The sequence below is a fragment of the Bos mutus genome, chromosome 28, assembly GCF_027580195.1.
Source record: "Bos mutus isolate GX-2022 chromosome 28, NWIPB_WYAK_1.1, whole genome shotgun sequence".
NCBI classification, from domain to species: domain Eukaryota; kingdom Metazoa; phylum Chordata; class Mammalia; order Artiodactyla; family Bovidae; genus Bos; species Bos mutus.
In genome coordinates, this window is record NC_091644.1 from 31,440,482 (window position 1) to 31,455,801 (window position 15,320).

The 15,320-nt window shown below is 39.2% G+C and overlaps 1 protein-coding gene and 1 non-coding gene across 6 annotated transcripts in view; both read right to left on the reverse strand.

Moving 5' to 3' along the window:
- The window catches only part of BICC1 (BicC family RNA binding protein 1), a 352,248-nt gene that overhangs the window by 105,823 nt on the left and 231,105 nt on the right, over positions 1-15,320 (reverse strand). The window lies entirely within an intron of this gene.
- Positions 9,714-9,786, reverse strand: TRNAG-CCC (transfer RNA glycine (anticodon CCC)). Its single transcript has one exon. It is a non-coding gene; the product is annotated as a tRNA-Gly (tRNA).

Below are 15,320 nucleotides of genomic sequence, written 5' to 3' on the forward strand. Positions count from 1 at the left end.
CAATCTCTGCCTTATCCAACTAAAGGTCTGAAAGTGCCTTAACATAGAAATTTTACCTTTGTAGACCCAGAGTAGGTATTTTCTAAACATAGGCTGAAATGAATACATCCTTTTAAAAAAAAAAACACTCTACTCACATTATGGCTTTGGGGGATGCTCTGCAAAAGCCAAATCTTAACAAAATGTCTTAAATTACACTGAATTAAGTAAATTTTATTAAAGGTAACAGAAAATGTGGTGAACTTTTGTTTATTATGGTTTTTATATTTGCCTGTGTTCTGTGTATATTCATACTCGAGATCAGACAGACAACATCAATGAAGGTTTCTAGGGAATTTCTATAGAAATAACAACAGTACAGTTTGCAGACGCAGAATACATGCTATGAACAGTTTAGAGTTTTCGCATCCAATGGAATTAATTCTCCTTAATTCTAAATGGAATTTTACAGAAAACCAGCAGCAACTCAGGAAGATGACCTTAAGAAATATTCTGTCCTTTCCGAGGCTTCCGTCAATTAAACATGTTAGTACTGGGTACCTACCACATACCGTGGACTCGGAATACAAAGAGAAAATCAGGAACAGTCATGGTCTCCACCCTTAGAACTGAGTGTTCATCAATTTTCCCAAAGAAATAATATAAAATTTATTAATGAGCATAAATCTAGGGGACTGTTAAGAAAGTGTCTTAGAATTCTCACTTCTTTAGAAGTTATTCCTCAGAAAACAGTCCTGAATATTGAGTACTTTCCTTGGTCAAACCATTAGTGGGATCTCTTAGTCTAGTTCAAAGAGCTATAAAGCTTTTTTAGGGAATTTAAAAATACTGGAGGAACTGGAAGGACTCCCATGATCATGGAGGAGGGTGGTTCTCTCGGTCTGGTTCCCAGGCCAGCAGCAGAGCTGGCCTCACCTGGAACCTTGAGTGAAATGGAAATTCTCAGGCCCCACCCCAGACCCACTGAATCAGAAACTCAGGGGATGGGACAGCAATCTGTGCTTTAACAAACCCTCCAGATGATTCTGATACTCAACTTTGAGAAGCACTGACAGAGTACAATCACTACATGTCACAGGAATTTTTAAAGGCCATTCAGCCAAAAAGAGATGAGAAAGTGAAAGTGTTAGGTCACTCAGTCATGCCTGACTCTTTGTCATGTCTGACTTTTTGACCCCATGGACTGTAGCCGCCAGGCTCCTCTGTCCATGGGATTCTCCAGGCAAGAATTCCGCAGGGTGTTGCCATTTCTTTCTCCAGGGGATCTTCCTGACCCAGGGATTGAACCCAGGCCTCCCACGTCACAGGCAGACTTTGTACCTACTGAGCCACCTGGGAAGCCCAAAAAGACTAAACAGGGACTAAAACATAGGTTGCCTGTCGTCTAATCAAATTTTCTTCTACCATACCAAAACGTGTATATTTTATTTGCCATGTTATATCCTTATGCAATTTTGAACCATGTATAAAAAGCTCAGATAAAGAATTATTGGTTTGAAATATTTCATTCTCCGTCCCCTCCTTTTTTCTAAAAATCTAAACCTCATTGTAGATTCAGATATTTTGGAAAATTAACCAATTTATTGCTAATGACAAACAACACCATTAGTGTGCCCACAATATACATAAAAATATAGTACATACCAGGCGTTAGACGATATGTTTGTCTGTTTATTATCTGCCTGCTCTACTAGGCCGCAAGATCCACAAGGGTGTTTTGTCTTCTTTGATTACTTCTACTTCTTTTACTTGAGAACAACACCCAGCTCCGAGGCGACACTCAAAAAGCACTCAATTTGAATCAACAAATAAATGAACTTCAATTTGACTTGAACTATCACTTAAATTTGGGGATCTTGTTTCTCCAACTACGTATTAAGTTATTAGAGACTCAGCCTTCGATGATTCTTGAACCCACATCACCTAGAAGTGTATAATGTACCATACCTGTCTAACAGTTGACACTATTTTTTCTGTAAAGGGCAAGACAGTAAACATCTTGGCTTTGCAGGGCATAACGTCTTTATTTCAACTACTCAGCTATGCCTCTCAGAGTCGGACACGACTGACGCAACTTAGCATGTATGCATTGGAGAAGGAAATGGCAACCCACTCCAGTATTCTTGCCTGGAGAATCCCAGGGACAGAGGAGCCTGGTGGGCTACCATCTGTAGAGTTGCACAGAGTCAGACACAACTGAAGCAACTTAGCAGCAGCAGCAGCTATGCCTCTGAAGCAGGAAAGTAACCACAGACAACTTGTAAATGATGGATGTGGCTGCATCCCAATAAAACTTTATTGACAAAAGCAGGCGCAGGCAGGGCAGTTGTGGTCTGTGCCATGTAGTTTGCTGATCACTGACCAAAGCAACAGAGCTAACAACTATTATTACTGTTATATTTTAAAGACTAAGTTAACAGATACAAATAAAAGGCTAAGCAGCTCTCTAATAACTATTTTTAAAAAGAGCACATTAATGCTTATTACTTAAAATCTATATCCTCTTAAGAAAATTAGGATAAGTTGTAGAGTCTTACGTCAATTATTTATTTACTTAGAGGCCAGTTAACATAAAGTTCATTCCAGTATCTTTTAACATTTTTAAAACAGAGGTATAACCAAGATGGACATTAAAGAAAGCCTGCTTCCTTCACTTCACTGACCTTGTAAGTTTCAGGGCCAAGAAGTAGGAAAATGAGCATTACTTTATTAAATACAATTTACTCTGGCACCCCAAAGCTATAAGGTTAATCTTCTCCACAGAATCCCAAAAGGCTTTAATAAGAAATATATCACTTTGTATTTCTCTTTAAAAAAATAAAGCGTGCTTCCTTTGTAATTACAGCCAAAGGAAGACAGACCTGGCCCACCAGCCATACTGTGTGGTCCTGCAAACCTCAGCAGCTGACATGAGCAAGGATAAATCACTTGGTTCTGTTGCTGGGGAAAATGTCCTTTGGACATGGAGGGAAAGGAGAGAGCCAAGAGCTGAAAGTCACCCTCTGAAGCATTATTGTGTTGCCAGAATCATGGCTATTGTTATTGGCATTCACTTTTCGAAGAGAGAATGAATTATTTCGCTGTTGTTGACATATCAGCTGACTTTTTTTCTTTGGTGAGTTCTGTGAACACACTTTCCCCCCCACCCCCTTTTTATGAAATATAATCACTGAGTGTGCTGGGCAGTGTACACTGTACTAGAAAACAATGGCTTAATATATTCCTGGCCTGGTTTAAGAAAGGAAAAGAATGCCTCTCTCTCCCATCCCTCCCCTGCAAACTGAGTTATATCAAGAATCAAAGAGAACCAGACTGACATAGAAACACAGGTACAAACAATGTCTCCTCCAGTTTCCCCGGCTATAGAAATGGGAACTTACCCACTCATTCATCTTTCCCTCTTTCCACTAATCCTACCTCCAAATTTTAATCAAGGAAGAAGACAGGATTGCGATTGACATAGATACACTATTATTACTATGTATAAAATTAATAACTAATGGGAACCCACTATGTAGCACAGGGAACTCTACTCCATGCTCTGTGGTGACCTAAACGGGAAGCAAATCCAAAAAAAAAGAGCGGATAGATGTATACACATAGCTTATTCATTCTGCTGTACAGCAGACACTAACACAACACTATAAAGCAACTATACTCCAATAAAAATTTTAAAGAGGAAGAAGGTAGGTGCTTTTCTTACCCTGTCCTCTTTGGCAGGCAGATCTCTAGGGATGGCTTTGTTATCTAAAAGATTTGAGCTGTTTTAGTTCTCAAAATGCTGACAGGGTTCATAAAATAATTTTTATGAAAACATTTATAAACTGTGAGCCACCTCACAAATGTTGATCCATTTTATTTCATTGTTTTGAGTCTCTGCCCACTCTAAATCATAATATTTGATGTAATTAGGTCACATTTTATGGATATAAGCAAAAAAAGAATAAGTTTCGGTAGTAAAACAACCTCTCGTGGATAAATGAATTAAATGTTGCCTTCTTCACTGCTGTCAGCAAACCTTTCAGAGGCACTAACCAAAGGGGAAGGTCAATTCGGATAGTTATAAACATATAAACATGTGACAAAGGAATTAGCTCTAGTCCATGTAGATGCAAAAAAGATAGCATCGTCACATAATCCTTCCCACATTTCTCTGTCTTTGGCCCCTCTCTTCTGCCTGGGGTAACATACCTGCCCCAAAATAGAAAAGAATTGTGGAAAAACATAAACATCTACTCAAACACTAGGATATCATGAGGTGAAAAGGGAAAGAATTGTCATCCACTCCATACTAGAGGTTTCCTTCCATGTCCTAACTCCCTGGATCCTGTGAAGACATTAGGTTACATGGCAAAGGAGACTGAAGGCTGCAGATGGAATCAAGGTTGCTATTCGCCGGATTTTACAAACAGGGAGATCAGGACTCCCCTAGTAGTCCAACGGCTACAACTCTGCACTCCCAACGCAGGGGGCCCGGGCTTGGACCCTGGTCAGGGAAGTAGATCTTACATGCTGCAACTGAGAGCTCACCTTCTGCAACTAAAGATCTCACAGGCCATAATTAAGACCCGGAGCAGCTAATTAAATAACTAATAAAAATATTTTTGTAAATAAGGAGATTATCTTGGATTATCTAAATGGGCTCAATATAACCACAGGTCCTTTAGAGGGAAGCAGATGGGGAGAGTCAGAGGGAGATGTTGACTACAGGGGAAAAAAAGGCTTTAAGGGTGGATGAGTGGGGTTATGAGTCAAGAAATATAGGTGGCCTTTTGGAACCAGAAAAGGCAAGAAAATGAATTCTCCTCTAAAGACTCCACTAGGGAATGCAATCCTGCCAACACCATGATTTTAGCCCAGTGAGGCCCATGAGGGAAATGTGACCTATAAAACCATAAGATGACAAAATTTGTGTTGTTTTAAGCCACTTGGTTTGTGGTGACATGATACAGCAGCAGTAGAAAACTAACACATTAGACAATTATGATATAACAATTCTTTTTTTTTTTTTTTTTTTTTTTTGGCCGCACATTGAGGCATATGGGATCTTATTTCCCCAACCAGGATCGAACTCGCATCCCCTGCAGAAGAAGGGCGGAATCTTAACCAGTGGACCACCAGGGATGTTCCTAATATATCAATTCTTACATAACTGTATGAATCAGGTACCATCATGGTTCCCATTTCACAGAGGAAGATGCTAAGACAAGAGAAGTTAATGACCTTCCCGGGGTCACAGAGCAGGGCCAGAATTCCAGCCCAGGTAAGCAGGCTCTAGCAACCACACTGCCAGCCAACAGTTAATGCTGTGAAAGATATGATGGTGCAGAGAACACCTCATGGACAAGCACATCCTGTGGCTAAAATGTAAAGTTTTATAATGAAGAGTCACTGGAAGACTAGAGTCATCAATGTGGTCATCAAAGGAAGTGAAGTGGGTTGTCAGGAATGTGGATGTATTAGAATAGATCATAACAGGAGACAAGAGAAAATCTAATTTAAGTCCTGACTGAATCTGTGGAGAGACCAAACAAGAACACCCTTATAAGATCTCTCAAGATGAGTCCGGCTTTCTCATTTCTTCCAGATCACCCATCCCCTCCATCTGCTGTAATTAACTTCCTTCCCATGGTTCAGTTCTTAGGAAGTTGCCCCTGTTTCCCTTCAAGGGTCCTCCAGCTCCCAATGTCTTTGCCATGACTTCCTACATCCTTCTCCTGGAACTGTGGTCCAGAAGGGGACACTGTAATGAGCACCAGGCAGAAACATCTGGATTTGACGAAGCGGGCCTTAGCAAACAGTTTCTTACCCGAGATAAGGATATAGATGCGAACTAAAGATTTCATTGCTTTCCCCACAATGGTCAACAAATTAAATAGAATGTTTAACAATAAACAAATACAGGAAGAATAACTGTCACTTTTAGAAAAAAAGTGATCCTTTTAAAATTCAAGTGATACTGGTAAAAGAATAAACAACTTATTCCTAAAAATGGCACTTCATTCATTATACCTGAGTAACAGTTTAAAACCCTTCACAAAGCTTCAAAAAGCATACAATGGCTACTGCTATAAACATTAAAACTAGTATTCAATTACATCTTTCAATAAATATATAACTTCATCAGGTTATTAACTTGAAAATGAAATTTATCTTTGGCAGAAAAATTAGGGGGAGAAGGTATATGCCAGAACACTGAGAGACTATTTATTACCCTATAAAATTACCATTATTAAAACATTCATTTTCTATGCTTAAGAAATTTAAAATTTTCAATCATAAAACAGTATTTTTCCCAACTGGCAACTGAAATAGTATTTACTTGTTTTTAAGTGGACAAAACATAAATTTAACATCATTCAATTTTTTAACATATTGCTTATAACTGTAATTTTATTAAGCTCTTAACAAAAAAGATTTTGAAATATGTACCCATATAACACCTTGAACTAGCTAAATTCTCCTGCCTTAGTTTATTAGGCAGCATCGAGAATCGAAGGCATTTTTGTGGTATGAATATTTTATAGCAAAGATGATACTCAATACCTGCATGGAGTTTTGTTGTCATGGGGACCATCTAGGAGAAACCATTTAAATGCCAGAATTTCAAACCCCTTGGAACACTGCCTTCAGGTCTGGCTTCACTTACAACTTGGAAATCAAAACTGTAGCGACCATTTTTTTTTTTTAATGTACAATCCATCTGCTTAAAAAAAAAAAAAAAGTACTGACTTCACTCTTTGAAAAGTCTTAAATTTCCTTTCTATGAAAAATTCTGATGCTAGAGCATACCAATTGGGGGGATACTGCTGCCTAGCAGGTCGTCATGGCAACTAAAGCACACACACACACACACACACACACACACACACACACACACATTGTGAGCCTGCACTAAAGCTAACATGATAAGACCACAGCTGAGAAGTTTGGCATGTAATTTCACTGATGCTGTCTCCTTTTTTATTTCTGTTGGTACTTTAAAAGAAATCCATCTAACTTCATCTTTTCCTTAAAGCTCACCCACAAATCACCATCAAAATAACAGATAATTTTGCCCAAAATCAAAAGGCAACAGAGAAATGAAAATGCAAGTGGGGAAAGGGGAGAGGCCTTGATTTCCAGTTAGCCGGAAGCCTGTGTGTGCCATGCTATCAGCTGGCCTGATAGTCAAACTCCAGCCCACAGAAGCGTCATAGCCAGGCTCCTACTGAGAGACTGGGAGACTGTATTTTCCTAAGAAATCAGACATTACAAAGTCCTCCTCAGTTTGATTCCAAGCAACCTTATTTGAAGCCTGTCTCTAACTACTCTATTCCATGAACTCTGCATTCCAGCCAAATCTGCCTGCTGGTCATTCCATACACATGCTGTGTGTCCTTCTGACCTTCCCTCGCTATACCCACCACCTGAACACTCTCTGAGCCTTCGTCCTACAGGGAGTAAAATGATCTATAAAACCATGACCAACACACAGAAATCCCTTACATTTATATACATTAATGATTAAAATTCAGAAAGTTAAGGAAACAATCCAATTCACCATTGCAACAAAAAGAATAAAATACCTAGGGATAAAACTACCTAACGGGACAAAAGCCCTGTATGCAGAAAATTATAAAGACACTGATGAAAGAAATCAAAGATGACACAAACAGATGGAGAGATAGATCATGTTCTTGAATTGGAAAAATATTGTGAAAATGATTATACTACCCAAAGTAATCTACAGATTCAATGCAATCCCTATCAAACTACCAATGCTATTTTTCAACAACAACAAAAAAATCACAATTTGTATGGAAACACAAAAGACCTCAAATAGCCAAAGCAATTTTGAGAAAGAAGAATGTAGCTAGATGGATCAATCTTCCTGACTTCAGACTATACTACAAAGCTACAGTCATTAAGACAGCATGACACTGGCACAAAAACAGAAATACAGAAAAATGGAACAAGCTGAAAGCCCAGAGATAAACCCATGCACCTATGGGCACTTTATCTTTACAAAGGAGGGAAGAATATACAATAGAGAAAAGACAGCCTCTTCAATAAGTAGTGCTGGGAAAACTGGACAGCTACATGCAAAAGAATGAAACTAGAACACTTTCTAACACCATACACAAAAATAAACTCAAAATGGATTAAAGATATAAATGCAAGGCCAGAAATGATAAAGCTCTTAGAGGAAAACATAGGCAGTACACTCTGACATACATCCCAGCAAGATCCTCTTTGATCCACCTCCTACAGTAATGGGGAAAATTAACAAATGGGACTTAATTAAACTTAAAAGTTTTCGCACAGCAAAGGAAACAATAAGCAAGACTAAAAGACAACCCTCAAAATGGGAGAAAATAATTGCAAACAAAACAACTGACAAAGGGTTGATCTCCAAAATATACAGACAGCTCATGCAGTTCAATACCAGAAAAACAAACAACCCAAATCAAAGAATCGGCAGAAGACCTAAACAGACATTTCTTCAAAGAAGACATGCAGACAGTCAAAAACACGTGAAAAGATGTTCAACATCATTCATTATTAGAGAAATGCAAATCACAACTACAATGAGCTATCACCTCATACCGGTAAGAATGACCATCATTAAAACATCTACAAAATTGCTGGAGAGAATGTGGAGAAAGGGAACCCTTCTGCACTGCTGGTGGGAATATAAACTGATAAGCCACTACAGAGAATCGTTATGGAGATTTCTTAAAAAACTAGGAATAAAACTACCATATGATTCAACAATCCCACTACTGGGCATATACCCTGAGAAAACCATAACTGGAAGAGACATATGCAACCCATGTTCATTGCAGCACTAGTTACAATAGCTAGGACATGGAAGCGACCTAGATGTCCACCGACAGATGAATGGATACAGAAACTGTGGTACCTATGTACAGTGGAATATTACAGCTATAAAAGAGAACACATTTGAGGTAGATGAACCTACAGCCTATTGTACAGAGTGAACTAAGTCAGAAAGAGAAAGGCAAATATTGTAATATTAATGCTGGTGTACAGAATCTAGAAGGATGGTACTGATGAGCCTGTTTTCTGGGCAGGAAGGCAGTCCCAGACATAGAGAACAGACTGTGAACACAGTGAGGAAAGGAAAGGGTGAGACGAATTAAGAGAGTAGCATGAAAACATATACACTGTCATGTGTAAAACAGACTCCCAGTGGGAGTTTGCTGTGTGACGCAGGGAACTCAACCCTGTGCTCTTTGACAGCCTAGAGGGGTGGGATGCGGTGGGAGATTCAAGAGGGAGGGGACATATGGCTGTGGCTGATTCATGTTCATGTACAGCAGAAACCAGCACAATCAGTTCAGTTCAGTCGCTCAGTCGTGTCCGACTCTTTGCGACCCCATGAATCACAGCATGCCAGGCCTCCCTGTCCATCACCAACTCTCGGAGTCTACCCAAACTCATGTCCAGCACAATATTGTAAAGCAATTATCCTCCAACAAAAACTAAAGAAAAACCATGACCAATCCCCACCCAGCAAAAGCGCCTGTGTTTTTCAACATTTCTTCCTTTATTTGGTGGCACTGGGTACTACTTGTAGCACGCAGGATCTAAAATCTTTGTTGGGTCATGCAGGATCTTCAGTTGTAGCATGTGGGGTCTTTTTTTTTTTTTTTTTGTCTTTTCTAGTTTCAGCATCTGACCTCTTAGTTGCAGCAAGTGGGGTCTAGTTCCCTGCCCAGGGATTGAACCTAGGCCCCCTGCATTGGGAGTGCAGAATCTTAACCACTGGACCACCAGGAAAATCCCCAAAAGTGCCTTCCAAATTGATGTAACTATCTTATTTATACTGCTTATTTGATATTAATGTTTTGCCTTCCAGAGTATTCAGGGTCTACTTCACTTCTCCCTGACACTGACCATTTAGGAAGGGGGTTATATTTTGTGATCTAATAGCTAGTTCTCCAGTTACTTGGACAACAACAATAGAAGGGACCATAGAAAATTAAGGAATATTGATAACAACCAGCACCTACTAATACCTTTAAGCCGGTCATGCAAGAGCTGTATGAGACAGAAATTTTTAAAAAAATCATACAGGTAACCTCATGGCAGAGATGAACAACTCTTGAAAACACTACTGAGATATAATTTATTCATGTGGTGACACTCATTGGTGTCAGAAAATCCTTAAAACACTCCATAGGAGCTAGATGTACCACAATTCTCTCTAAAGATAATGATTAAAGATGTTTTTCTCCTACATTTTTTTCAGACACTTTTCTGACAAAATACATATACACAAAATGAAGTATGATACTTGGGCATGAAGCAATATTGCATCTAGAAAGAAAAAAAATAGAAGTTTTCAAAGTAACTACCTTGGCCACTTGGGACATTAACTTCGAAACTTTTATTTAAGGCCAGAATAACATTGAATATCCAAACTTTAATGGCTCATTTTATAACAGAAAAAGTTACAGTTCTGTCAAGTCCAAAAATATGTCTTTCATTTTTCTTGTATTACAACTGCTTACCAGACATCTCCATCAACTACTTCAAATGTAACAAGTCCAAAGCTTAAATGATGATCCATTCCATTCCCACACATACAAAATAAAAACAAAACTACTCCTTCACTCATATTTCCTGTTCCAGTTAAAAGTGCCAGTAACTGTTGTCACTCAAACCAAAAGCCACTGAGTCAGCGTTGACTTGCTTCTCAGCCTCACATCCTAAATTCAACAATTTCAATAGGGAAACAATATCATGTAAAACAAACAGCATGGATTTAAATATCAGGGCTTCTTATTAACTATAAAACCCTTGGAAAACACACTTAATCTTATTAACTCTCAGTGAGACTATGAGTCATGTAAGATTTTTTAAAAATAAATAAGTAGGTTTTGAGATAGATTTCTATTATCCTATTATTGTTCTCTTGGAATTCAAAAAACATGCTATCAGATTCAAGGTGATGGGAAATTAAAAAATGACAGCAAAAACTATTTCATTTGGTTTAATTACTCTTTCCCAAACTCACTTGGCTTATTTTTAAGGAATGCACTGATATTTCTTCTTCTTAAAAAAAAAAAAAAATTAGCTGTGAAATGCTAACCTATTTTATGGGGTTGACTCCATGGCTCTGTGTGTGGAAACACAGGTGTCTTCTGGGGTTTCACTCTATACTGCATCCCTCCTACCTGTCCCACCAGTTCCGAGGGTGTCTGGGGGCTCCCTGGTGTGTGCCCACCCTCTCCCCATTAGCCTTTCACTTGGGTCCAGAATACTGCTCAGGGCAGTTTCTGCCCAGGGTGGGACTAAACAGGACAGGTTTTCGTGTGTGTGTGTGTGTGTGTGTGTGTGTGCACATGTGTGTGTGCGTGTGCACACACACGTGCCCATGACTAAAGTATAATATAGCTAATCACTTCATGTGTGTGTGTGCATGAAAGTGACTGAAGTATAATACAGCCAATCACTTCTGTATGACAACGTAACTCAGTTACACACATATAAACATTCTTTTTTCATCCTCTTTTCCATTATGGTTTCTCACAGGAGACTGGATAGAGTTCCCCACCATACAGTAGGACCTTGCTGTTTATCCATCCTATTTATATATGATAGTTTGCATCTGCTAATCCCAAACTCCCAGTCCTCCCCTCCCCAGCAGCACTGTTCACGACAGCCAAAACATGACAACAACCTAAAGGTCCAACGACAAATAAATGATAAAGAAGATGTGGTGCATATGCACAATGGAATACTAGTCAGTCGCGAAAAAGAGTGGGATGAGGCCATTTGCAGCAACACAGATGCCAGTAGGATGCATTTTCTTTTAAGGAATCAGAGGCCAGAAAAAGAAAACATTACCTATTGTGAAAGGAACTCTATATACCTTAGAGAATAAAACTCCTGTGTCTATGCTTTAAGAAAAAGGTTTCAATATGAGATTAAAGCTCATGTAATATCATACATATCCCATACACATTAGTTAAAATTCTTTCTCCTTCTGCAAATCAATTCTATCACTTAAGTATCCACTCTTAACTTCTTTTGTTCCAACCTCTGTCACCACATCTCATCTCCCATCTAGACTACAGTCAACACCTTCCAAGATCTCAGCTATTCTCTCCCCTCCTGGGTCAACCCAGAAACCTCTCTAAAATACAGATGTGAGCAACTGCCTTTCAGGTAAAGAACACAGTCCTTAGGATACACACCCTTCTGGATTTGGCCCCAGTCCTCTTCCAGTATCTCAACACACCATTCCCCACTGGCCTCTCTCGCACAGGCCTGGAGGCAGCTTTCATACTGTCATGTCCTATGGTCCCAGCAGATTTTTTTTTTTTTTTTTTACTGTTAATGAAATACGTGTGCTTTCAGGGCTGTGCCTTTTCACGTATCATTCCCTTGGTCTCTGAAAACCACCCACACCCATCCCAATCTCCATCTGGCAAACAATTCATCCTTCAAAGCCAACCCAAATGTCACTTCTTCTATGAGGTCTTCCAGAATGAGTTAGTCACTCCTCCTGTGGACTCCCATGGCACATTGTTCCCAACTCTGCCCTAGCGAGCTATTTATACTCAAGAACAAAAGCGAAAGACATAAATAGTGATCTTAAAATTATTAATTCCTAATGAGTTTCTTCCACCAAAATCCTAGGCACTCCATACTTTTTCTTAATTATATACACACAAGATCCAAGGGAAATTCTGGGAACAAAGAGCCTCGACATAATCAAATAAATTCAGAAACCATCATATTCATCCAAATGAATCAGGCCTGATCTCATTTTGAAATACCTGCTGGTGTCTTGACAATTTTTAAATGTCAAAGGAGTTTCAGGGAACAGCCAAAAAATTTTAAGGCTCTCCTAAGTTTCCAAAATATAATTTCTAAATTGTAACAGTCTTTTCTTCATACATGTGTAAAACTTTTAGAGTTCAATGGGGAAATAAACTTTCATTTCAAAAATCAACTTTGAAATCGGGAAATAAAAACATATGCCACTTCCAGGCGCTAGTCATAATAATGGGTTTCCCAGGTGGTTCCGATGGTAAAGAATCCACCTGCAATGCAGGAGACACAGGTTTGATCCCTGGGTCAGGAAGATCCCCTGGAGAAGGGAATGGCTACCCCCTCCAGTTTTCTTGCCTGGGAAATCCCACAGACAGAGGAGCCCAGAGGGCTACAGTCCATGGGGTCTCAGATAGTCAGACACAACTGAGATCGGTCCCCGTAACAGTCTCTACCATTTGCTGAGGGCTTCATGCCGGCTCCTCAGGGCAGTCCCTGCAGATTCCTGCATAGAATTCCTGCCGCTACTCCATGAAGTAAGAGTCATTATTCCAATGTTTTAGATAAGGAAGTTGGTCAAAAAGATTAAGGGAACCCACCTAGATATTACCCAGTGGCGACTCAAACCCAGATCCTATGACTCCCTGGCACATGCACACGTTCTGTGAGCTATGATACAGAACCTAAAGTTGTGTCAACTGCGTAACTTCTCTGTGAGGAAATAACCAGGGACTTGCTAACTTTAGAGGGGCACCCTTCTGTAATCAGGGGGCTTTCATCTAAGACATATACTGATCGCCAGACAGCTAGATGAAGTTATCAAAAGTATTTTTATTGCCTCATAAAGTGAGCAACTTTAAAATTTCCTTAGAAAATGATATATAAATAGTTTTATAATTTGACAGAACAGTAAACTCAATTTAAGAAAAATCTAGTCTAAATCAAAGGAGTTTTTTAAGCTAAATCTATCAAACAAACAAGAGGACAGACATCTTGCAGTTCATGTAAGAATTGCTGGAAATAAAGTCTAGAAAATATTAAACCAAGATTTTGTAAATCCAGCTCTATTTTTATTTCTCTGATCAAATTGATATTTCTCATTTTGACTGAACATGACAAAGGATTTAGACTTATAGTTCCCTCAAACTACTTGGCTCACTTCTTTTTTGTCAAGTACTGGGTGATCATAAAGAGTACTGCGAGTCTTCCATGAACACAAGACTTCTATATCATAACACAGACCTTGATTATAACTACTTTGCAAATACATATTTATTTTCACAGTCTTTCTTTAATTGGAATGGAGATAATTATAAAATTTGTTTGCTTATTTATACTTTCTGAAAATGCAACAATAAATCACAGACACATCCACTAGGAAGACAGCATTGTAGTCTTTCTTAAATTTTATGGATACTTAGTCATTCATAAATGTTTCAAACTGACCAATGTTTTCACCTCTGTGATGACTCACATGAATTATTTGGTACTTGATTTTTCCCAAGAATAAGACCATAAGAAAAAAGAAGATGCTACATTCGCTAAAGTAATGAATAAATCAAGTATAAATTGTAATCACAGAATTCTGCATATTATTTAAATTGTTTATGAAACTTCTTTCATAAACAAATATTTGATAAGCAAAATAATTGTAAAAACATTTTAACACTCTCTCTCATTTTACTGAGTCAACCCCTATTTGTTGAATGCCTGGCATGTACCATATTGCACCCTTCAGAGATGCAGTGAGCTGCGCCTCTGGGATAAGATAGAGTAAACAATGACGAGTGAGATGAACACTAGAAAGGAAGAGAAATACAGGGTGCTGTGGCTTTTGTGTAAAATAAGGCTTGAAGAGGAAACAAGCAAAGTAGGGGAAAACAGCAAACAAGAAGTTTCCAAGTAAGAGAAGTAACATCTGAGCAGGCAGGACCCTGAGGGGCTCCTGGGCATAAAAGCCTTTCTGTGTCCCATTCCCTGAGTTCCAAAGGGAAGGCTCAAACAGTTGCTAACTGGGGAGAAGAGGGATGAAGAGACAGTGGAGGAGCCCTAAGAAACAATGTGTAGCCTTGGGGCAGGGTCCTGGTTCCCCCTCAAGGGAAACACAGAACAGTATCAAGCTCTTCTGCAGAACTAAAACCCCCACCAAATGGAAGATGTTCTGGAGAGAAGGTCACAGTTCAATAACCTTGAGAACCACAGATCACGAGACCTTCGGATGCCAGAAGACCTCTAGATTTAAGGACTGCAGGCCCTGCATGCACCCTGTTCCTTATAGTTCCTTCCCAAATGCACCTGGGTTGGGACGTTCAGTTTTGAGGGCATTAACCCTCCGTGGCTCCCTTTGCCTGGCAAAGCAATAAAGCTATTCTCTTCTACTTTACACAAAACTCTCTCCAAGGTTCAATTCGGTACCAGTGAAGAGAGACCAAATTTCGGCATCAGCAACAGGCAAGCAGGTTGAGGCTTCAGGGACAACTCACACAGGGCTGGAGAGAAGCCCATGTGTGGAGCCAAGCAGATCTCCCTGT